This window comes from Carassius auratus, unplaced genomic scaffold (genome assembly GCF_003368295.1).
Source record: "Carassius auratus strain Wakin unplaced genomic scaffold, ASM336829v1 scaf_tig00036835, whole genome shotgun sequence".
In the NCBI taxonomy this organism is placed as follows: Eukaryota; Metazoa; Chordata; class Actinopteri; order Cypriniformes; family Cyprinidae; genus Carassius; species Carassius auratus.
Window position 1 is genome coordinate 280 of NW_020526344.1, and position 27,438 is coordinate 27,717.

Here is a 27,438-nt window from a genome sequence, read left to right on the forward strand (position 1 = left end):
GTGGATTTCAGAATGCAGATTGTGTTATCTGCTCCGATGGAGGTTAACTCTGCCCTGACAAATCTCTGCGGTGATCAAGTGACCTGACTGCTTTATTACGATATCAAGTCATCAGTTGAATCACGTTAAATATTAAACCAAACTCTCGGTGGCGAGGTTCAGCTAATCAACAAGCTTAGAAGGAAGAAGCAGAATTAAAAGATTCGAGAGCTTATTATCTCACTCACCTGCACATGGTACTGCGACGTCTCTTGCATGATGACGTTTGAGTTTGAGTACTTCTTTCGTTGCTCTGAAAGAAACAGAGACACAAACATAGACATATGAGACAATATTCACAGACTTTCTAGATGACAGACACTATCTGTTTCCGCATATGTAAAGTCATATTTTTTGAGAGATACTTCAGCAATGGATATAAATACTCAAGTTTAATATTCAGACAAATCCAAAACTAACCTTGATAGTGCCACATTTTGGACCGTCTAGATCGCTTAAGCGAGACGTTTCATGTACGTGAACAGAAAAACTGATAAAACACCAGTGAGCGTTTACATCAGGAGCATGAAACACCAAGATGCCAACAATACAGTTAGCAAATACAATGAGTCAAAATGAGATCATTATAAAAAAAAAAAAAAACGTTTACTAAAAATTCTCACTCCTACCTTGCAAAGCAATGAATTTAAATTCAACTTCCTGTCTACAAATCTGCGTTAAACATCTCCATGGTTTGATAGATCTGTAGGCTTTCAGCAGTTATGCTCCGAACCGACGTACAGACAGGAAATGTTCTGACAGGCTAGGAATCGTGTTTCACCTGCCTCTTTTATTCGAGGTCAAAGGTCAAACCGTGTAACACTTCCTCCCTCCATCTATTGCTTCAATATCATATCGCTGTTTGTTTTACAGCAGTCCAATAAATCAGCTCAGCAGTGCGGGTTTTACAAAAGCACTCAACTTCACGTTTGCTTTAGCTTGTTCACAGATCAACCAGAACCTACATTTTCATTGCCCTTTTTAAGTTCAGGAGAGTTTTGATGGCAAACTTTGGCGAATCTGAGCAAGTTTGAGCTGTTTTTGAGATCCCATCTGACCTCTAGAGTCTTTTTCGCGAGGAAAAAACATCGTAGGCAAAACACTTGACGACAGCAGTATATGGCTCTGTTAAGGTTTAAAAGGCTTTTAATGGACGTATTAACTTTAGTTCAAGGTTAAAAAGCAGAATCAAAGGAGATTCTCTCTTGAAAACATGTTTTAGCGTCACTATGTTTACGATGTTCTTTGGCGGACTAGTTATGGCTCGCTGTAAGAATGCTGATAGCAAAGTTAGGTTTAAAGTAGTTACATATGAACGGGTGGCATGTTGTCATGGTGACTGAATGTTTTTAGGGGAGTTGTCATAATGGCTTTGTCAGTCATATATGATTCTGGAAATATGAATGAATCACAGCAGCTGATGATTAACTGCATATGGAAAATAGTGTGGAATGGATACGAAGTGGCATCAGAGGGAAAGAAGATGCTTGTGTACAGTATTACAGTTTTTACTATTACTGAAACGCACAAACGTGTGTGTGTGCATGTGTGTGTGTGTATGTGTGTACTTGTTTTTCTATTCTGGTGGGGACTTAAACCTGAATACACACAGACTCATGGGGACTCGTGTCACGGTGGGGACCTAAATTGAGGTCCCCACGGGTAAACAAGCTAATAAATTACACAGAATTAAGTTTCTTGAAAACCTAAAAATGCAGAAAGTTTCCTGTGAGGGTTAGGTTTAGGGGTAGGGTTGGTGTAGGGCGATAGAAAATACGGTCTGTACAGTATAAAAACCATTACACCTATGGAGAGTCCCCACAAGGATAGCTGACCAGACATATGTGTGTGTGTGTGTGTTTATATATATATATACATATACACTATAATTATTGTAATGTAATATTTATTAATAATTTTAAAATATTAATTATTGTTATTATTTATAAATTGAAAACTATGATAATATAGAATCTTTTTATTTTATTATTATCTTATTGTTAATTTAATGATTTTAATGACTTTTCTAAAACTGTGAAATATTATTCTAATTTAAAAAGAACTGTTTTCTATTGCAATGTATATTAAAATGTATTATTCCTGTGATCAAAGTTGAATTTTCAGCATTATTACTCCAGTCTTCAGAGTCACATGATCTTTCAGAAATCATTCTAATATACATGTTTTTGAATATTCCAAACCTTGAAAATAATTGTGCTGATTAATATTTTTGTGAAAGTTTTTTTCAGGATCCCTTAATAGATCGTTCAAAACAACAGCATTATTTGAAATATAATTTTTCTGTAACATTCTAAATGTCTTTACTGTCACTTTTAAAGAATTGAATACATCCTTACTAAATTAATTGATTATTTCGTAAAAAATAAAAAAATAAATCTTACAGACCCCAAACTTTCAAACTGACGCATATATTTGATTTGATGTTCACTTTAATATACAAAATATATTTGCACGAAAATACCAATATTGCACTAATATATACAGCAAAACAAACACTTTTTGTCATGCCAGTGAAGTACATTAAACTGAAACTGAATTGAGATAGCGGGTCATCGTCCTGTGTGGATCTCTGAGGTTAAGTGACCAGAGCTAATCATTACCTCTTAATGAGCACATGTTCTTATCAGCTGCTTTACGGGATCACATATCAGAGGTACATTCTTTCACACCCCTCCTCCAGCACATCCTCCCCGTATCTCTCTCTCCATCTCTACAGGAAGTCGTCTTCACACTCCTTCCTCTCTTCCTGCTGGATGGGCAGAGTCCTAACAGTTTGGACCGCGGGCGTCTTTGTGAAAGTCGAGCTGAGTGCATGTGTTATTCATGCCTGACATTTACTCCAAACGCTTCGCAGCTTGTCGACAGCTCACAACGAGGGAGATCTAAACATTACACGGGACGTAATCCAGCCTCGCATGATTCAGAGTCTTTGATAACTGTCCTGCTCATTTAACACAAGCAACTAAACTCATACTCAGATGAACTAAACTCATACTCAGAGTGCATGGAGTTTTTTTCTTCTTATTTTTAACTGGAGGAAAAGATCTCACAAGTGTCTCAAACTGGGATCTGATAGTAAAGTCTGACATCAAACCTGGAGATTTCAATATGAACTCAGATATTGCTCGTTGCATGATCTGAGTAAGTAAATCATTAAATGATTCACATTCATTTTATAGCTCTACACTCCTACTGTAAGCAGCTACTGACTCGTTTGTGAGAAAAATGTTTCTTAAGGAAATTTAAGAGAAACATTTAAATACATTTTCTTAAAAAAATTCAATAGAAATAAAAAAAAAAGAAATTATTTTAGTATTTAAGTATTTAGTATTTAAATCAATAATTTTCCCTATAGATAAAACATTGCAAAAATTATTTTTACTCAGTATTTTTTGCCTTTTTTCAAGTAAAAATATCTAAACAATCTTAAATCATTCTTATTTCAGATGCTAAATGACTTCTGATATTAATTCTTGTTTCTGGAAAATGTATAAAAATTTAGTTTTGAGTTTATACTTAAAACAAGAAAAAAAATCTGCCAATGGGGTAAGAAAAATAAAGTTAAATGAAAGGGTTTTAGGCATAGTTTTAAGCATAAAGTCACGTAATTTTGATAAGTTTTCTGAAACTTTGTTGCTTCTAAAGAACAAGTATCTAGATGTTTCACTGAATTAGAAAAAATACTGAGCACATTTCTCAGAAATATTTTTGTAAGTTTTTTGTAAATAAGTCTTGCTTTCCGAAAAATTTTTTTTTGTCAATTTAGTAAATATATATTGATTTAAGAATGTTCAGATGTTTTACTGAAAGACTAAAATACTAAGATTTTATTTTATTTATTTATTATTTGTATTCCTTTATTTATTGCATTATAAAGTTAATTAGATTTGAGGTCTGACTGAAAGTATGACAGAAGTATATTTCTTTTTCTCACAGTATATTCACTTTCCAACCACGGTTTCCAACCTGATGACACTTTACAACACATAAACTTCAGTTTAAACAAGAATAAAAGATGGCCTTCAGCAGAAAATCTCTCCGCTGGAAACCTTTGACCCTCAAACAAGTATATTTGCGCTCACACACACACACACACCGTCAGACAAGCGCTGTCCTAACGTGACTGCTGGAGGTCCTGTAACACAATCTGTCTCACCTCTCTGTCACTCAGCGTCTCTCACCTGTCTCTCTTTCACAACACGCACAACTCTCTTTCTCTCTTTGACTTTAGATCTTCTGTGGAACACTAAAGAAGATGTTCGGAAGAACATTGGGGCCAAAACAACTTACATTTTATTGCATATACATATTTCAAAATATCTTTTTTGTTCCACAAAAACATTTTGATGAAGGTCAATAAATGATGACAAAATAAAAATAAAAAGATTTATGGTAACTTTCTTTAACAAAACAACAGTTTGAAACACTTTAATAACTGTTTGTATTACAGTACTGTTAAAAAAAGTATTTATTTATTCATTCATTCATTCATTGAGAGAAATATTGTAATTACTGTTTTAAACTCAAATAAATAAACAAATAAATAGGGACAGTAAGATTTATACATATATATATATATATGTGTGTGTGTGTGTTTTTTATGTGTTTTTATGTCTCTTTACTCACCAAGGTTGCATTTATTTGATGAAATATTATTACAATTTAAAATAATATGTTAAAATGTAATTTATTCCTGTGATGCAAAGCAGTATTTCATTACTCCGTTTCACATAATCATTCAGAAATCATTCTAATATGATGATTTGCTGCTCAAAAAATATTCCCTTATGAAACAAAAATATATTGCAGTATATTGGAAAATATCATGTAATATATTAGGCATATATTCTTACATATATTTATTTTTTCCAATATATTGCAATATATTGAAAGCGGCAATCATGTGTATATTTTGCAATATATTATATAATATATGTGTCATCAATATATTATTAAATGTATTCAAATATATAAAATATTAGAAATAAAAAGGGAAAATAATGTATTACAATATATCACAATATATTTTAAGAAATATATTGGTAAATATATTTTCCTTTCGTATCATCTATGTTGAAAACAGTTATGATGCTTAATTCGCTTGTAGAAATCATGGTATTTTTTCAGGATTCTTTGACAAATAGAAAGTTTTTGTAACTTTACACATCTCTTTACTGAAAACAAAAACAAACAATAATAATAATATAGTGTATATTAAAGGTTTTTCAAACGGCAACCATTTTTTTTAAACCATCTGTCATATAAAGATATTTTCCCCCATTCCTGATACTCCTGTCAACATTTTTAATAGTTGCATACTGTATGCTTTTAGCCTTAATTACTACATGACAGAGGTAAAATAGGTTGCAGATATGGTCTCATGTCACAAACAGCAACGATCTACATGAACTGTCTCAATCCCCTCTGCAGGTACAAGCGTCACCTGTCGTGATGCTGCCGTGACAAACGGCTACAGTGTCCCATCTGGAAACTATTCAAGGAACACCATCTGTTCCACGCGGGCCACAACAACCACACCTACAAACACACACGGCATCCTCTGCGCTTACAGTTTCAAAGCACCATTCTAACAAGCACAGTCAACATTACATATATTAGAACACAGGGGTGTTGCATTACTACACGGTTGCTACCGTATGGAAATCTGTCGTATGGCGGGAGTGACCTCTAACCAGCAGCACCACAGATCGTGACCATCCGAAAATGGACAGAAGGTGAAAGCAAATTTGGCAAGCTATAGAAACCACGGGATAAAAAATAAGAAGTTGGCACTGCAACTTATTTATCTTGCAATTCTGCAAGATTTAAACTCCGAATTCTGCCCAGAATTCTTCTGCTAAGTTTATATCCCACAATTCTTTTTACATCTCAACATTTTAAGTTTATATCACATTTCTTAATTTCTTAACATTCTAAATTTACATCTCACAATTCTAAGTTTATATATCCCAGAATTCTACATTTTTGTTGTCTTGTGTCGGCATGATAGACGTGCACAGTGCTTCCCCCAGCTAGGGTTGCCAGGTTTTCTTAACAGAACCCGCCCCTCCTTAAAAATCGTGTCCCAGGAGTTGAATACATGTTTTTGGTGGGGTTCTCCCGGTAAAATTCACATTAAATCACATTAAATATCACGTCAGTGAGGTCGCTTCAACCAGCAGACATGAAAAACAACTCACAGCATCATTGTTAAAGAAGCCCAATTTGGCAACACTGTTTTGTTATTTGGAAATTTCCAAGCCACTGTCGCCGGCGCCTCTACACCAGATCTTGTTGCTAATCTGCCTTTTTCAAGGCGATCTTTTGCTGACAAAAGAGGAATAACTGAAGGACAAGCTACTTAAACTGAGTTCATTAACAATGGTTTTGTGCACCATTTCAAATATTGCATCTTTGAGTGGCTAACAGCTAGCACCGAGCACAAGCAGTTATTTGGTCATGCTTATTTATATTTTTTTATACGAGTAAAGGGACATGGAATGACAGACGCACAGACTTTATTTACAAGTGACAGGTGAGTGCTTTATATTTGATGAGTATTGATTCATGCACATTGTTATGGAGGTGTATGTGGGGTGTTGATAATACTGTGGTGTGGTGTGTGAATGTCAAGGATTTGTACAGTTCTGCTGCTGCATTTTAGAGTGACGTGAATGTTCGTGAATTGTGCATTGGTCGATTACTTTTACTGATCCATGTAGGAAATTTACTCTGAAATTTAACCCACACCCCTGTTGATCAGCTGTCATTGTCGTCGAGAGCCTGTGTGCGGCATAATATGCTAAATACTGTATAAGCATATGGCTGCGTCAGCTGTTACAGAGATATGTAAGATAGATTTGTAATGGTATGTAGTTTACAGTTGCTTACTGAAGGCCCTGACTGAAACCCCACAGCATGCTACTGCCTATACTATACGCTATACTATCTTAATAAAAGGCAAAGTACCAAAAATCTTTAAATTTGTCTAAATTTACATCTGAAAATTCTGAATTTACAAACCTAATTCCAAAAAAGTTGGGACACTGTACAAATTGAACAGAGTAAAAATGGAATGGAATCATTTTAAAATCTCATAAATTTTTATTCACAAGTGAAGTGAAGTGACGTGACATTCAGCCAAGTATGGTGACCCATACTCAGAATTCGTGCTCTGCATTTAACCCATGCGCACACACAGAGCAGTGAACACACACACACACACTGTGAACACACACCCGGAGCAGTGGGCAGCCATTTATGCTGCGGCGCCAGGGGAGCAGTTGGGGGATCGATGCCTTGCTCAAGGGCACCTCAGTCGTGGTATTGAAGGTGGAGAGAGAGCTGTTCATGCACTGCCCCCACCCACAATTCCTGCCGGCCCGAGACTCGAACTCACAACCCTTCAATTATGAGTCTGACTCTCTAACCATTAGGCCACGACTTCCCCTTTTCCAATAGAATATAGATAACATATCAAATGTTGAAAGTGAGACATTTTGAAATGTCACGCCAAATATTGTCTCATTTTGGATTTCATGAGAGCTACACATCCCAAAAAAAGCTGGGACAGAAAAGTTAAATGTACATATAAGGAACAGCTGGAGGACCAATGTGCAACCTTATAAGGTCAATTGGCAACATGATTGGGTATAAAATGAGCCTCTCAGAGTGGAAGTGTCTCTCAGAAGTCAAGATGGGCAGAGGATCACCAATTCCCCCAATGCTGCGGAGAAAAATAGTGGAGCAATATTAGAAAAGAGTTTCCCAGAGAAAAATTGCAAAGAGTTTGAAGTTATCATCATCTACAGTGCATTATATCATCCAAAGATTCAGAGAATCTGGAACAATCTCTATGCGTAAGGGTCAAGGCCAGAAAACCATACTGGATGCCCGTGATCTTTGGGCCCAGGTGTTTTCTCTGGGCCAAGACTCATTTAAAATGGACTGTGGCAAAGTGGGAAAACTGTTCTGTGGTCAGACGAATCAAAATTTGAAGTTCTTTTTGGAAAACTGGGACACCATGTCATCCGGACTAAAGAGGACAAGGACGACCCAAGTTGTTATCAGCGCTCAGTTCAGAAGCCTGCATCTCTGATGGTATGGGGTTGCATGAGTGTGTGTGGCATGGGCAGCTTACACATCTGGAAAGACACCATCAATGCTGAAAGGTATATCCAAGTAATAGAACAACATACTGTATGCTCCCATCCAGACGTCGTCTCTTTCAGGGAAGACCTTACATTTTCCAACATGACAATGACCACATACTGCATCAATTACAACATTATGGCTGCGCAGAAGAAGGATCCGAGTACTGAAATGGCCTGCAGTCCAGATCTTTCTCCCATAGAAAACATTTGCCTTGTCATAAAGAGGAAGATGTGACAAAGAAGACCTAAGACAGTTGAGCATGTGTTGAGCCTGTATTAGACAAGAATGGGACAACATTCCTGTTCCTAAACTTGAGCAACTTGAGTCTCCTCAGTCCCCAGACGTTTGCAGACTGTTATAAAAGAAGAGGAGATGCCACACAGTGGTAAACATGGCCTTGTCCCAACTTTTTTGAGATGTGTTGCTGTCATGAAATATAAAATCAACTCGTTCTTCCCTTAAAATGATACATTTTCTCAGTTTAAACATTTGATATGTCATCTATGTTGTATTCTGAATAAAATATTGACATTTAAAACTTCTACATCTTCTTCTACAACTTCTACCACATTTTTATCTCATCAGGGAAAAAAAGCTTCCATAGAAAGAAGACTAGATTTAACATATTTCATTACTTTTTATAGGAGTCCAGCACTCATAATGCTGTCTGGAGCCAGTCAATCTTAACAGACAATATCTTTCACTCATTTATCTGATGATGTGATAAGTGTGAGGGGTTTGAAGCAGTCCACCTCATTTGCATGGTCTCTTTGCGTGCATGACTCTGATCATTTTATTTATTTATTTTTTGCATGGACTGGTTTGGAAAAGGCTGATGGGAAGTGAGGTTTAAACCGAGTACACAATAAAACCAAACCATAGGAACAGATTTAAAGGCATGGCTCAGTGTGTATGAGCAAACAGAAATGCAAAACTTTGCAAGAGCATCAGGTTTGCATGTGTTCATTCCCTTGACAGGACGGTGTACCGTCCCATGGGTCATTGCCAGAGTGCAGAACACAAAAACATAAAAACATGTTGTGTCTGTGAGGTACTGTAAGACACACTTAAACACACGAGTGAATTGCACAAAGCCTATAAAGAACATACCCTGGTCATATTTCATTCCAGTTTCTAAAGCCATAATAAATGATGATTTGCATGAGGAAAATTAGGTTTATTAAAATATTTGATTGTGACCTTTCTATGCTACTTTTAAATCAATGCTAAATATTTTGATTCTCATTACATTAGTGAAATGAAATATTCATAATAATTTATGCAAATAAATTGTATAAATTATCCTATATTACTTATTTATTCATTCTGAATATTTTTCTTAATTTACAACCCCATATGAAAAAAAAACCCTCAAATCATCTTGAAGATGAGATAATGAGAATTATGTAAAAAGAAAACATCCAACTTTATGGCAGTAATGTGAATTTTATTTCACTTTTTGCATTATGATAAAAAAAATTTAAATCACAATAATCATAAAATAAAAATATATATTTACATTTAAAAATATATGAAAATATTTTGCATTGTTATGAAATATTTTACTATTAATTCTGTAATGCAAAAATAATTACATATTATTTAATACTGTATGTTTGTTTGCTTGTTAGTTTATTCATTTAAAAAAATACAAATACCCAATTGCATTACACTAATGAGATTTTGAAAAATTTGTCGCAAATGTGCTTGTCATTTAATTTTTAATTATTTTTTAAAAATCTAAAATAAGCTTTGTTTTCTTTAAGCAAATATAAGTTCTTATTATTTACCCATGAGTTTGGTTTGAAATATGAATTGGACATGTTTGTCTTGAGCTAGTATTACTGTACAGTAGGTGAACACCTTCCAAAACCCATCAGTCAACTGTTAAAAAACTGTCACTGTTTCTCTCTCGACCTCATTACAATACGCCATCAACCAAGGCTCTTTGAGAATTTGAGTTTCTAGTAAATGATCAATATTAGATTTAGGAAGGCAGAGGCAGAAAGGATCTCTCTTGTCTTCTGTGTGTTGCCCTTTCTTACTTTCATTCTCATTTTCTCTAAAGCTCAAAAGCCTCTTTTATGTACAAGTCAGACCGGGTTGAGCACACGTCCCCTTTTTCCAGACACACCCGGCTGGGCACAGAGGCAGACTGTGTGTATATTTAGGACAAGGCGCACAGTACACACACCTAGTAGTCATGACAGCAGGCGTATGACAAACACCCTGCTCCATGCATTCATTTAAAGTTAGCATTATTCAGATTTAGCACTCATGTCTCCACTATTCACACTAAGAATGTCCATTAATGATTATATTCCCCAATTGTAAGTCGCTTTGGATAAAAGCGTCTGCAAAATGACTAAATGTTATGTAATGTAAATGTATATTAAGCCTTTATTTAACCAGGAGAGAACCTCACTGAGATTAAAAATAAATCAATTTTACAGGAGTGTCCTGACCAAGATAGGTGGCCCAGTTAAACAAATACACATATGACAAACAACAATACATCACAACAATAAAATAGCAATAAAAACGCAGCATTAGAAGCATTAGCAAATCATTAAATCATTTTCTAATGCATGCAAAAGTGTTTTAAAATTACTAAAAACACCTGCTGATTTAGAAAAGTCTGAATTGTGAGGTATATAGAACTTCTCGATTTTGAGAGAGAGAAAAGGGTATGAATTATTAAATTTGACGGGGAAAAAAACGTAACGGCCAGATATAAATTCATAATTCTGAGAATAAAATCTAAATGGTGAGTTAGAAATTTGCAATTGTGAGGAAAAAAAAAGTTTGAATTGGGAGACATAAAATTCAGTATTCTCAGAAGAAAGGTTTGAACTGCAAGAAATAAATTCATAATTCTAAGAAAAGTCTGAAATGTGAGGTATAAATTCCTAATTTTAAGGAGGAAAATTTTAATTGTGAGAAATTAAGAAAATGTCTAAATTGTAAGATATAAACTAAAAAAAAAATATAAAAATATATTTAAAAAAAAGAAAAAAAAGCTATATATTTATTTTGTTGGCGGAAACAAAAATGAAAATAAAATTGCAATATCAGAATTCATAAAGAAGTCAGACTTGCGAAATGTTAAATTGTTGCAATTAACTTTTCTTTAATTCTTTTCATTCTTTTTTTATTATTAATTTGCACAAATAGGCTTCCAAAATATATGATTGATATATACATTTATTAATATTAAATTGTTCATAATTAAAGTAAACTATTATCTTAACCTTTTCATTCGAATACAGATAGCTACAGCTTATAAATCCTGCTTGAAGTCCTCTTTTTCCTAAACCAACATGCCCAGGTCTGGTCTTCTAAACTGACTTAAATTGCTGTTGTTGTTTTCTTTGTTTTCTTATTGTTTTCATACTTACTGAGGTTATGACTGAAAAGTAGTTTGACAAACAGCATGCAAGTATTGTACATAATCGACCAATCATGGTGTGCAAGAAGGCAGGATCCACAGAGAACAGTCAAATGCAAATACACACACAAATATCCTATGAGGATGTAGAGAGATCTTCGATAAGAAAAAAAAGCCCAAATCCAGACATTTTTAGCCAATTTAGGCCAGGATGTGTCTGGGAAAAGAAGTTAGGTCACCCTGCACTGGATCTACATCAACTAAAGCCGATAAGTCTATATATCAATAACATTACCAGAAGTAAAATACACCAAGTAAATGGTTCCCAATATAAGTGATTTCTCTGTCACTCATGACCTCAATAGTGTGAGGTCAGTCTGAAATATATCCTGGCACACTCATTTGATAGGCAAACGTCTGATTGTTCTGGTTTAGCTGAATCACAGCGAGGCCTGTGAGCACTGAGAGTGTGTGCGATATTCATGCAAATGTCCTACTGTACGACCAGAGCGTTTACATATCATACAGTGATGCTCTGTCTGGCATGTCAAAGGAAACAGGATGTGATGTCACGGAGGAGGGACGAGCCATAGAAACGATAAACCACATCCATACACAACTACATTACAGATGCACTGCGCCTTACACAAGCAGAATGAATTTGTAAAACTCTTCTTGCATAAATTGTTGCTTTGATTTCACAATAAAAAAAAAAAAACAAGCATTTGTAGCTATTTTTTAACCAATTTAATAAAGAGTATAAAATATGGTATAGGTGCTGTAAACTATTTTATTTTATATGCTTAAAGTGAAATATTTGATTTGACTTATTAAAGCATATATAACATGTTAAAGTTAAATATATATTCAAAGAAAAATAAAATCATTTTTATTTTACTTTTTAATAAATATTTTATTGAATTTAAATTTAAATTCATTTATAACTTTTAAATAAATCTAATTATTTTATCTTCAAATATTTTATTTTATTTTATTAACAAAGCAAAAAGGATGAAATAGCACACAGTACCTTTAGATCACAAATAAATATGACGTTTACTTACCAAAGAGGGTTTTGGCACTGATCTTGCTGTCCGATCTGGCCACCCCACTGCAAAGAAGAGCAGAGGAGGATGAGGAGGGTGGAGGACGATGTCTGCTCTTCATTATTTTACAGCTTAGTTTTGATTTAAATGCTCTAGACGGCACACACTCACTCTCCTGGTCTAATGTGAACACTGGCAAAAGACTGAGCAAGATCTACAGGTTCTGAGAGCATTTGGGAGTGAGGGAAGGGGGTATGAGAAAGAGAGAGAGACAGAGAGAGAGAGTGAGAGAGAGAGAGAGAGAGACAGAGACAGGTTGTTTCCAACAGGGCAGGAAAGGCAAACATTCCCAAACAGTGCTGCTCTGTTAACTAAGACTGTAATATACACACTCACAATCTATCTCACAAAAAAATCACTAACTAGGGATGTTTGGTTTGGTGTGTGTCGGTCTTAAAAAAAACATTAGTAAACGCTACATTCATTTTACATGCATATGATGTCAGAAACATGCTAATTGAAAGTGCACCGATGCACTGAGCTAAGTGCACCGTCCTTTTGCATTTTGCAACACTCCTCACTGCGAAGGTGATTATATTTTGAAATACTTTCCAAAATTGAAAATTTGAGAATTTAAGATCATTCAAAATATCCATGGTTTTGGGTTTTTAATATGAAATGTAGCATTACATCACTTGCTCACCAATGGATCCTCTGCAGTGAATGGGTGCCGTCAGAACGAGAGTCCAAACAGCTGATAAAAACATCACAATAATCCACAAGTAATCCACATCACTCCATTCTATCAATTAACACCTTGTGAAGTGAAAAGTTGCATGTTTGTAAGAAACTAAATTATCATTCCGCCGTTTTAACTTCAAACTGTTTTTGCATGTAAGATTTTTGAAAGGCACCCATTCACTGCAGAGACTCTATTGGTGAGGAAGTGATGCAATGCTACATTTCTTCAAATCTGTTCAGATCAACAAACTCATCCACATCTTGAATGGCCTTAAGGGTGAGTATAATCTCAAGTCATTTTCATTTTTGATTGAACTATTCCTTTAACCAACTTGCTCAGAGAGAATCTTTAAAATGTTGTACTCATGTTGTGTTATGAATTGTGTTCTCACATATAATAAAAATATCAAAACCAATAAGTTAACCCTGGATAGTTAAAAGCAACTCAAGATTTGAGTTCCTGAATCGAGTTTAAAACTTACTTGCTTGGTTTTGTTGGGGTTCCCAAAGCATTCATCTTCTACGACATCCACCTGCGACAAAGAGAGACAGACAGAATACATCATTAACACCAAACTCCACCACAGTAAATGAAACACATAGCACAGTAATTACAGTAAAACCAATCATGATTTTTGTACTGTAATATCTCACTAAACAGGGTGTATCTGACCCGAATTCGGCAGTAAAGCACTAATGACTCGTTCTCTGCCTCTTTCAGTTTACTTTGTCTTAATCTCTTGCTAATCATCATGCTATTTTTGTTTTCCACGCCTCCACCCTTCTCTCTTTCAAAGGCCTTTCCATTGTTTCTTTATTTCTGTGTCCTGGCCGCTGTGAATAATTCATCTCTGTGTGACTCTTGAGGCACGTGACTCCTTTGAAGAACCGTAAATGCATCAAACAGAGCATGAACTGACTGTCTGCATCCTGTCTGCAATTTACTTAGCTCTTCAATAATCAATATGCATGCATTATTTGTTTTTTGAAAGGTCAAATTTATCACTCTGTTGATTGAAACAGCATTCCATTTTTCGTAATTTGAGAATAATGTTATTTAAATGTTAGCATAACGTTTAGCAGCATTTTGCAACAGCTTTAAAGCCTACAAACTTAGAAATGGAACTACTTACAGTAGCTACTTGGTACTGCTGTTTTAAAATACATCATGTCATCCGCTTCATTTGACTTGTTCAAAACTAAAAACTGACACATTGAAGAATTATTATTATGGCCATTTTTTGGGGGCGAAAAATCTTGGACCGTTCAAATAATGTATCAAGAATGACTTCTCATTTTATTGCGAGAACATTAATTAAATATTAACATCAAAATGATGTTCCATTACCGATTTCGGAATATTTAAAACATGCACAGCATTTCTACAATGCAAAGATTTGACAAAACACAAATTTTTTGAACATTTCATGTTACATGGACAGTCTTGTGTTATATCTAACTCTTGACTAATCAACATACAGACATTAATATTTATGTTAAAAACATTTTCTAACCACTCCATGTTGATTAATGTAACATTAAACTATCCAGCTTTCACAATTTGAGAATAACGTTATTTAAACGCTAGCATAGCATGCACATTTTGAGTAGGAGCTACTAAAACTACTGTTTCAAAATACATCATGCCATCCACATTATTTGAATTATTCAAAACTATAACTGATACTTTGAGGAATTATTAAAAAGCGTATGTGGCGAAAAAAATCTTTAACAGTTAAAATAACATTGCACATTTTCTTACTTCATTGTGAGAACTTGCATTAAATACTAATAACATCAATAGGACGTTCCACTGACGTTTTAAGAATTTTTCGAAGCATATACACAACATCTATACAAGGTTTCCTGTTACACAGACAGTCTTCATCACTTTCTGAGCTTATGAAGTGTATCAAATGCCTCACTAAGCCTGTTTTACCACGGCACCGGGGTGTGATGAACCTCAGTGTTGTTTTGGTTGTATCTCCTCAGCTGTCCGCTGTCCCGTAAAGATGCTGGAGCAGACAACAGCAGGCTGGCAGCCCAGTCTGAAACAAGACCTGCCTCTCCTCGGGACACGGACATTTTTCAGACACTTAATTAACTACACACTCTGAGGCTTTAAACACAAATAAACTCCTTGGCTCTGAACTTAACTGATGAGAGGGCATGTGCTGGAGAACCTCTGCGTGTGTGTGTGTGTGTGTGTGTGTGTGTGTTTATATCTGGACTCGCTGATAAAACAATATGCCTGTAAAATCCTTAGAAAAAACATTGTTTGTAAACAAGCAGAACTTTATTTGCATGTTAGTGGTATTGTAGCTGGTGTTCAATAATATGAAATACAGATGTGAGGGATGCCTATATAAATAAATACACAAAATTAGACTTTAATACATCTTAAACAAAAGGTCAGAGGTCACTGTATAATTCACACAGTGACCTCAATAAATGATAAACAACATGAACATCATCAGCTGAGTGGATGTGGACTATAGAATAAACGTGTACACTCAGTCATGAAAGTATGGCCGTCATAGTAATATAACAATAAAATATTAGTCACTCCAGAATGAGATGAGGATCAACATCGAAGGACTTTGAATCGAGTTTGTGGAGTCCACCTGCTTTTAAAATCCTTGAGGAAGGTGTGTCAGAGGTACAGGAGACAGTCTGACTGATCTTTCCCATTAGCACTGAATGAAATAATCATGACTCATTTCAGTGACATTTGATCCGCATTCAACTCCACATTCACTGAATTCAGAAACTCGACAATCACTCAGAATGTCATACCATACTACCGTACCATTTCTACAGTATGCCATATGGATGCTGTGTAAAATATGCCAATTTTCTGAGTGCACATGACACCTAGAAGACCTTCTAAATTTACCAAAGTGTGCAGTATACATCTAGAGCACACCGTCTAAGGTCCATTTTGAATGCAACGAATAAACCTAAAGCAAAATCAGCTGCAGTTTTCAACATATGCAACATAACAACCTTGACTCTTATAATTAAATGGACAAAAATATGTAATTTTAACAGATAATAAGATTAAAAATGCAAAAAAGAAATGCAAAAAAATGCATAAGTGTGTTATAGAGTATTTAAACTTTCTGAATTAAACATGTAATGGACACGTGACAAAACCTATGCTAGTTTTGTCACGTGTCCATTACAGGTTTAATTAAGAAAGTTTATATATAACACACATATGCATTTTTTGCATATGGAGTACACTTTTATATGCATTTTTTATATGCAGTAAACAGTACAAACAGTTTGTTTGTAATGTTTACTTTGATATACTACAGTACATACTGTTTTGAACACTATTTATAAAAGATTATATATATATATATATATATATATATATATATATATATATATATATATATATATATATATATATATAATGCACAAAAAGGAAGTACACTAATATTAGATTCTGAACACAGACATAGTCTTCGTTTGTGATGCGATCCTTAAAAAATATACATATGCTTATATGTATATATTTTCAAATTTGATCTAATGTAGAAAATGTTGAGATTACAAAAAAAGTGTTAATATAAACAACTTTTATGTAATTTAGCATGAGCAGCTTATAATTACAAAGAAACAGCACTTTAACTGAAGCAAAACTGCAAATACGGACACTGCATATAGACTAATTTTGTCATGTGACACCACATTTATTTCCAATTAAGACCTCTTTCTTGATTGAAAAAAAGTGTATTAGTATCTTGAATGCATTTGAATTATTTTATTTTGCTTGTTTGGTCAAAACATTGTAAAGATGTTCGGATTTAATTGTAAGGATGTGTCGGTTAAAATTAAAGCATCTTTTAAACACCTATTTTTTGTGTGTTTGATTATGTTTAAGTTTTAATTACTATTACAGTAAGTCACCAGTATGGTGATTAGTGTTCATTTTTTATTTGGTTTGTTGAATTAAATATTTCGTATTTTAATAAGTTAAAATAGATGATAAATGAGTGTGTGTAAATGAGTGTGTGAGACAGATTGCAATGCAATGGTTTTATTGCAGTGCATTTCAATGACATAGTTGTGCATTCAGAGCTTGTAATCTGTGGTGTATCTCTTATCAGTGTTTTATTCATTGGCCTTAATCTGAATTATCCGGTGTCACTGGGATTGTTTGGAGAAACCAAAACTGATGCTACGAGCCTAAATGCTTAAAAAGTAGCTTGAAACTGTCCATCCTTCAAAAAAATCATAAGATCTGTTGCAAGTTCACATTAAACATTTACTTGAACCGCAATAAAATGAGAAGTGTGTGTTTCAGTAAAGCACATTTTAGCTTCACTTTCCAGCATTTTACTTCTTGCTCAAAACCGAACTAAAGTAAATAACTATTGTTTTCAAATGATAAACTGATCAGAAATGTCAAACTTTCTGTGATAATGATGGTAACACTGCCATTCGGTCGATATTCAGAGGTCTGTGTGTAAATAGCAGATAAGAGCCTCATCAAATGTTCTCGCTGTCATTCACACAAAAGACACACAAAAACATGAACAACAGTTTACTTCAAATATAAACTTTAATTTACTTTTCAATCATCTCGTGTCAATAAATGTCAGCTACTGTTGATTGTTGCCTCACGATAGAAAGCAGTCTGTCCATTACCTATCCATTCATCTCCAAGAGAAAGAACTAGACAAATACACACTCCAACAGACTACTTAAGCCAGACAATAAATCGCCCGATTTGACCAATCAGAGACTTGTATAGAAAACTATATATAACAGGCCACTGGGAGTCACACAAGCACTATGGGACACTGAGGAACAGGTTTCCAGACAGAGACTAAACCTAGTCCTAAACTAAAATGGTAATTTAAGATAGATTAACAGAAATCGTCTTTTTCTGTCGTGGTTTTAAATAGCCTTAAACTTGGTCTAGTCCGGAATTTAATAGGCTGGTTTCCTAGAGGAAGACTGGAGCTATTTCAGGACTAAATTAAGGCTTAAATTAAATTCAACTTCAGATTAATGTGTGTTTCCAGTCTTTATATATCAAAATAATAGGAGGCCTTGGTCGATATGAACAAAAAAGCCTGTAAAAATAAATCTGACGAGATCAGAGACCATTCCTTCATACAGGATCTCTCCAGACCCTTCAGACTCCCAGCTCCATGTTGATACTCTTTCCTCTCCAGTTTTCTATAGGGTTCAGGTCAGGGAATTTGGATGGCCAAGGCAGGACCTTCATTTTGTTCTCAGTGACTCAGTTTTGTGTTGATTTTAATGGTCTTTTGGGATCATTGTTCTGTTGGAAAATCAAGCCACGGCCCATTATAAGGCTTTCTGACTCAAAGACTCAACTATTTTCTGTAATTATCCAGCTGTGCTCCTTGGAGTCTTTGGCCACTCATCAAAAGATCTTCCTCACATTTCATTAGGACAACATAGATATGGACAATAGGCAAATTTGTAACATTTCCTATTGACTGAAGCTCTGTAATTATTGTCCTAATGGTGGAAATAGCAATGTTTAATGCTTTTCTTATTTTGTGCTATTTTCTTGACATCATATTTTGTGAAGCTCAACAATATGTTGATCCACATCTGAACTGTATTTTTGTTTTTGTTTTATCATTGTGATGGACTATAAAAGGAATTTGGCCTTTGCATTCCTCATATTTATATTCCTGTGAAACACGAATTCATGGATGGATAATTTCATGTTCCTAGTCACCCTGGTGTGATAAAGTAAAAAAAAATACAGGTGTAATTTCACAACCTTTTTGATAATTTTTTCTTAGGGTGCTAATATAGACACAGCTGCTTTATGTATAATATATTACAAAATGTTACAAAACTGACAACAACAGCTGATTGCAAGAATTTATGCAAGAATTCATTACAAAGAGATTCCTAGACATTCCTTTTTTTATTATTTGACACCTGATGCATGCAGTTTACTCTGCTTGCTTTAAAAATGTATTCTCTTGTTCATTAAATTTTTGTTTGTTTGTTTTTGTTGTTGATTGCAGGCTTTCTTCCACTGCTATTGTTTTCCTTGGATTTGCTTCTCAGTTCCAAACAAATGTAAGCTTTTCTTGGTTCATTCCATGTTTTACAGTCATCCTAATTCAGATTAGCAAAATTGGTTTTAAATTAATCGAGTTTATTTTAGTTCAGGACTTCACAGTCCAGGAATTAGTAATCAGTACTATCTGTGTTTCAGAAAGTCATTTTTTTAAACAAAGATTAGCTATTCTAGATTAAGACTATTCCTGTATTAATTTAAACCCTGTGCGGGAAACCGCCCCAAAATTAATTTGCAATGATCTGAAAGATGTTGCATCAAATCCTGAAGCTTAAGCAAAGTGAAAAACAAAGGCCGTTCTCAGAACAAAACACATAAGCTCTGCACATAAGCATTTGACTATGTAAAGTTTTATCAGTATCATACAAACACATAGCACCGATACCACACCTACGTCTGTCAACCTGAATAGTTTGTTATTCAATGTCATCTGTATGAACCAAGCTAACTAATATATGTTCTGTGAATGTTTTGCTAACTTTCCCATTAAACATTTCAAAGTTGAAAACGTCCTAATGTTTTGTTTTGTATTAAGAAAGTTAGAGGAACATTCTAGTCTATCATTTTGAAAATGTTATGGTTATGTTACATTTGAATACTCTCTCAAAATTTAAGACTTGGTTTTACAAATGTTAAAGGAACATACTATTTTATAAAGTTGAAACAGTTACAAAACTTGAAACAACTAAGAACGTTTCTTCTTGGTTATGTGAAGTTTATCGGAACACTGGAATGTTTTGTAAACATTGGAATAATTTGAAAACGTTACATTTAAATGTTATCTCTTCTTAGTTATGTGAACATTAAACGAACATTCCATTCCATCATTTTGAAAAAGTTATGAGAATGTTACATTTGAATGTTCTATAAACGTTTAAAACACCCATTTTTGTATATTTTAAAAATGTGTCATCTACACATTAAGAGAACATATATTAAATATCATAAGAACATTCCATAAATTAAGAGCTTTAAGTGTTAAACATAACACTTGCATAACCTTTAAAAAAACATCAAAGTTATTAGAATGTTCCCTGTTAAGCGAAACCTTAAAGTGCAGAAATCAGGAAATTAAGTAATTGCTGGTAAGATTCTGTTAAGAAACTCTTTGGATTTTACATGAACACTGTAAAAAAATGAGTTTTCGATGTTTATTTTAAAAAAAAAACTATGTTTAATGATTTCAGTCTACTTCAAAGTTTAAGGCTGTTGTTAAATTCAATCCAACTTGCTGTTTCTTTGTAATTATTTGTGAAATGTACAAGTGAATTTACAATTATGAATTTCTAAGTGAAAATTGTTTCTACAAGAAGTTGATTTTCACATTCATTCATCCATTAAACCACTGTCATTAAAAATACTAAATCTAAATAATTGCCGTTATATGAAGAACAAAACTGTCTACTGTGCATGCAGTGTGACTAGTCACCGCAGGCAAACTGCAACACTTATTCAGATCAAAAGACAATACTACTTTGAATAAAAAAACACCTGCTAATCTCCTGGGTTTCTCTCGGTGAGGGAAAACAGCAGACATTGACCCAACGCTTAAAACATCACCTTTTGCTCTTTTATTATGCAGATCTGTTGTCATTTTGTGTGTTTGGGAGTTTTGAAACATAATTTTACAGACATGATCTAAAAATAGAGAAAATATTGTCACTGAGGTACATAATGTACACTAACATTAAAAAAAAGTGCAGTCAGTAAGAATTTTTTAATATTCACCAAAGCTGCATAAATTTTCTCAAAAATACAGTAAAAACAATAATGTCGTAAAATATAAAATTCAGTTTTCTATGTGAATATATTGTAAAATATATAGTACAATTATTTATTCTTGTGCTGTAAAGCTGTATTTTTTAGCATTGGGTTAGCATTACATTACATAAAAATTATTGATGTATTGCTATTGTTTATTTTATTAGGAGTAATGCAACAATGCATTGCACTGGTGGAATATTGCGTCATCTGTTGAAAGGCTTTTCCCACAGCTCATGTTTTCTCAAGGTGAATTGAAATGGCTGCTCTCTTTAAACCAGGTTTACACAGACTGCAGGCTCATTGTCCTGTGGTATTTGACACACCTGAGCGGATGAATGGACTGGCATTTTGAGGCCGGTCCAAAATTTCCTCTCTCAACGTGTCTATTTAAGGCCGCGTCAGAAGCCTCCACCACTCCTGGACTTGTTTTTAACCTTAAGCTCTCATTGTTGGTTGCACCCACTCCACCTTTTATTAGGGTTTTAGCTTTGTTTTTCCAGGATGTTTTGTTCAATGGCCAGAGTTTGCATTCGTTGATCTGAATTTCTCCAGATGCACTGCTCTGTGTTCAGAAACGTATTGGTTTAACTTTAAAAAGCATAAATGTGAAGTAGTGTTGCAAACAGGTTCCATGCCAGCTCGAACATGATTTTAGCATCATAGTATAACATCTCATGAAGTTTTGAGCCAAAACAAGCGTCTAAATAGCATCCATCCAGCAACCTGAGCTAATGCTAAAGTAGCTTTTTCTTATTTCAAGAGACTTTAAAGAAAGTTTTCCAGAATCATAAGCTTTTCTGTCACAAAAAATGTTTGAGGAGAGATAACAGCAGACACAAATGAGTTAAGAGTTGTCATTTAGAGCAACCCGACTAACAAGGAACAATCTCAGCAGAACTTTGGATAATGTTCTGGCAATCTTCTCTCAAAGTTAAGAACAAACATTCTTCCAGTTTTTAGATGTTACTCTTTATTTCAGTCCAGAGTCCAGAGGTAATTTAATATATAATATTCACGAAATGTTTGCATGTTCTCTTACTTTTATTTATTTTCTTGGGTTATACAAATATAATAAATTAAAAAAGGGACTTTTCTGAGAATGTTTTAATAACTTTAGCAAATATATTTTTGTTATATGCAGGAGTTATTTGGTATTTAATAATGTTGCTAAAATGTTAAGACAAATTACACTGTTCATAGAACTTTTATTCTGAAATGGTTTAGTTGCATGTTTTTATAATGTTTGTTAAATGTTACTACTGTTAAGACAACCTTCAAATGCACCACTCCCATAATGTTTGTAAATCTATAAAATGGAAAGTGTTCACATACTGTAACCAAAAAAATTAATAATTTTTTTGAATGTTCAGAGGACAGAAGTAACTTTATGGAAACATTAGCAAAACATTCTTAGAACAGAAAACACATAAGGTTCAGTCAAAGTTATTGGGTCTTAAGTAAATGTTATCTGAAATAAATCTGAATCTGTATGAAACTTTATTATTTGGAAAATGATCAAATGGAATGTTCCCTACACATTTGCATAACCAAGAAAAAAGGTTTTTAAAACATTCTCAGAGAACATTCAGAAATAACACTTAGAAACATTCATGTGATCATGTGATCTTGGAAGAATTCATATTAAGATCATATTAAGATTGTAGACAAAGCTGAGTACAAGTTAATAATTCTACTGAAATTCTTGAGAAGACCCATTTGAGATCATTGGAGACTCTTACGCTTATAGATTAAACTATTCTCTTTCTCTTAAAGAGCAAATGAGACTTATCTTAATTCATCCTTGAAAGGTGCATTGCAATAATAGAGGATACCATCAATTATTCTTAAATTGACATTGATCATATTTTATTACTAAAGACAAAACGTGTCTTTTGACAGCAGTGAGTACACAAAGGAGTAAAGTCATCAGGTTTCTGACCTGTCTACCATGATTACGCTTAAATGCATGATAAACAAACATCAGCATTTATAGCCCAAAGGAATCTCTGAGGATTTGGAAACGTGAGCAAATGCATCAGATTCGACAGCAGCATTATACACCAGTCAGAAATGATTCGAGAATGCATCTTTAATTCCTGAATTTGAACTTAATTTAAATTGAGGTAGCAGATAGACATTAAGAACTGCAATTCAAATTTGAATGCAATGATCTATAGATTTTAAGAATTTTTTATTGATTTTATGGAACAAAATTTGAGATTTAATTTACCTAAAAAATCGGCATATAATCAGTGCGCTAAAAATATGATGTGAATCGGTTATTAGAAGACAATGTAGTTCTCAAATTATAATGCATTCATTTTTTTTCTGCATTTACTAAGTGCATATAAGAAAATACATTAGCACAATTAATGATGCAATTATGTTTTTTGTTTTTGGACTAAGAAAATCCCTTAAACAACCTGTGAAGCAATTACTGTATAAAATTCAAAGCAAATCAGTTCAACTGACAGTTACCAAATCATACATGAAGTGTCCGATCAAGACAGGCACAAAAAAACTATCAGATCTAACACTTAGAAATCATCTATGGTAATGACCAGCTTGGTTTCCAAGCAAACGTGCAACAAAAAGCCACAGAAAGAGCCACCGCCGTCTTTTGCCGAGGAACATGATATGTAATTGAATTTGCTTTCACTTAGGTGACCGAGCAAAAACAACCAGCCCCTGATGGGACCGTCTTCGCTTCGCCTGCTCTATTGTGCATTGTGCTCATTTTTAGGCTTTACTGGATCAGTAGACTGAGTCAATGAGGTGGGAGGAACTACAGCGACTAATCAATTACATATTCCAGTTCACCTTAGCCAATCAGATCACAGGCATGAATAAAACTGCAAAACCTAGACTGAATCCCCCTCTGAACTGTGCAAGCCTTAAAAGATATAAACAAAACCATAAAGCCCCCATGAAGCTCACCTTTACTGACTTCAGTAAATGAAGTAATGCCTCCTCAAACAGATGTGCAAAAGGAATAAAGTCTGTGGGTGTATTGGCTTTATAATGCGAATCAAACATAAACTCGAGCAAAAAGCCTGAATGTCAGCTAAAGGCTTTCATTCCCCTTCATCATGATGATGATGGTTTTCCGTCAACGATAAATGTGCTTGTCTCTTATTGTGATCAAGAGGGACATTTGTGTGGCTTGTTTGCCAGTCTGATGTCAGGAGAACGCTTAGATTTGGGATTGATCAAGCACTCGGGTCAAGCCGTCATTGCTGTTTGTGGTCACGTCCGCCTGGAATGGATCCTAAATGTCAAATGTTTTGCAAATGTTACTTTACAAAAGATAACAGCTATTGGGAATTTAAATGGCACACATATGATTATCATAAGTTGCCAAACCAGATCTGTTAAGCATTACATCATTGATATTTGAGTAGACTACCCAGACTTAAGCTCTCAAATATATATATATATATATATATATATATATATATATATATATATATATATATATATATATATATATATATATATATATATATATATATTAGCATTTTGTTATCTGTCCAAGTTGTTCAGAGGTATTCACTTATGTTTTCTTGTATATACTTTTTCAATTAATTAAAAATATTTAGACCACAGAATGATTTCAGACTGATTTTTAGCTCCATCTATTGAATTGCTACCACAGACTAAAGAAATCTTGTTTAATTATATTTTGGCAGGTTAAACTGAGACATTTTGTATCAAGTATCAGTAATATCATGTTTGCTAATGAATTAATACTTAAAGTTATTTAAACTATAATAATCAAACAAACCTATTGCTTGTAAAGTTATTTCTTCTGTTTTCTATATCATAGGATTGTTTAATATAGGCCACCACACATAGACATAAACAATAAGGAAAAAACATTATTTATTTAATGCCATTCACAACTACACTGGAAAAAAGCATGGTAGCAATTTTAACTCAGAAATTGTTATCCTTCTTTATTGCTAAAGAAAGCAAGCAACATTTAATTAAACATTACATTCTATAATGCTATTGTCTCGTAAAACATAGGCATCTCCAATAATGTTTGTTCGAAAAAAACATTTATAATGAACATCCTCTATTAATAAGCTAGATACTCGTTGGCGAACATGAGTGAGTCTCATAGATGGTTTTAGTCGTTTAATCGCACGACGACCGCTGCAAAATTTCACGTATTGCGTTCCGTTCATATTTGCACAGAAACGCAAATAAGAGTGGACATGACGCTTCAGATGTAAAACATCGCAAGCGTGCGCTCCTTATAACGGACGCGTTCTGGCTTTGACGCGTCTCGTGACCTTGGGTTGATGGCATATCTACACTATAGAAACGAGCTCTTACCCCTCAACAGAGACGATCTACGGTCCTATTCTTCACTTCGCAGATAATTCCTCCCTTTTCCAGAAACTCCAGAGGAAAACGCTTCTTCAAGGCTCCATCTCAATCTGTTTCTCTCAGAGGTGAACTTTGCTCCAAACACGGCGGGGTTTGGGTTGCCGAGCGACCTTGCTGATGCAGACAAAAATGTAAAAGCAAAACAGAAAACAACGGTGAGGACAAAAAGTCTAGAACGATGCAACAGGTGCGCTCGAGCGAGAGTGACAGGTGACTCGCGCTCGTAACTCTACCTGCCGCGCGAAAGGGGGCGGAGCCTGCATATGTCTTCCTGGAATATACACAAATCATTTTAGTCATGGAATATTTAAAGAGCTTCGCCCTGTAACTTTACTAAAAGGACATGAATAACTTGACAATCCATTATTTACTGAAATCAGAATACATTTTTTTACATAAAACAGCAAAGAATACTAAACTAAGATTAATATTTAAATAATATTGATCATATTTTAAACTGATTTAAAATATCTCTGAATAACTGCAATATTTTCTAATGCTGCTGAATATGCATCCACTGTCGCACAATGCATTTAAGCAATCCCTCATATCTTATAAAATTTTTGCACTGAAACTGAATCACTATCCATTATTTACTAATATTGTTGCCTAACATTAAATAAATAAAAATGGAAAAACCAATGTAACTTTGTTAACATGCAAATAATATTTAATATTGAATTAACAACTTCCTAAAGGTGCTGTACTGTATACACTAATTTCACTGTCACACAATGCATTTATGAATTTCCTCAACATACATGTATATGTGACTGCAAATCATTTAAATTGAAGATTCACTGACTAATACAAATCATAAAATAATTTTTCTTTTCTCCAGAGCTAAAACATGTATCCTCCAACTTGTGCACTATGCAGAAAAAAAAAATATATACCAGTATATCACTATGTCAGATTTAAAAATGACTACATGAAAAAAAAAAGGTTTTCTTTATTGTTTTATTGAAACTTGTCCTTTCATTATCAACCATATTTGTCATCCTTTATGCACCATGTACTGGCAAAGCAGAAAATTGGTTCAAAAAGTACATTCCTTAATATATATAACCTGTATGCCATCTTGTGATGTTTGTTTAGGAATATAAGCAAATTCCTGTTCCTGGTCCAGTTCTGTAACACTGTATGATCAAGGAGAGGCATCATCAAAGAACGGAGTGAAAGAAGAGCAACAGGTCGGAACATTAAACAGGTTTGGATGTCACTGGATATGTAACAACTCAGGCCTGCAAACACACTTTTATTTAAATCAGTCTAAAATCATGATAAATGTTTTTATTATTATTATTATTATTTAAGAATACAAATAATTTACTCAACCTCATATCATTCCAAACTCTTATAACGTTCTTTATTTTGTGGAATAAAAGTGAATGGGGACCAGGGACTATCAAGTGCCAAAAACAGCAACAAATAGCACTATAAAAGAGTAATCAATATAGTCCTGCTCTATGTTCCAAATCATCTAGAAACAGCCCAGCATTGTTATTAAATCTTGCCCTATACTTGACAGCTGCGGTCACTGTTTAGACCTTCTGCAAACTGCTTTTAGTTCTGCACGGAAAAATAAGAATAGTTCTCCTAAAAATGCAAATTTGCTGGAAAATGTACTCGCACAATAGGATCCATTGGTGAGCAAGTGATGTAATGCTACATTTATACAAATCTGTTTTGATGTAGAAAAAAACTCAATTTTAAACAAATTTTAATTTTTGTTTGACCTGTTCCTTTAAGAACACTTTAAAGTTTAAGTCCACTGGTATGCAGACAGGTTGGTGAACTGCAGT

General features: G+C 34.1%; 1 long non-coding RNA gene across 1 annotated transcript; it reads right to left on the reverse strand.

The window, feature by feature from the left end:
- Positions 1-227: 227 nt before the first annotated feature.
- Positions 228-25,853, reverse strand: LOC113082820 (uncharacterized). The gene is made up of 4 exons (XR_003282926.1): positions 25,580-25,853; positions 13,872-13,922; positions 12,667-12,713; positions 228-292 (listed from the first exon to the last, which is right to left on the reverse strand). It is a non-coding gene; the product is annotated as an uncharacterized LOC113082820 (long non-coding RNA).
- Positions 25,854-27,438: the final 1,585 nt, after the last annotated feature.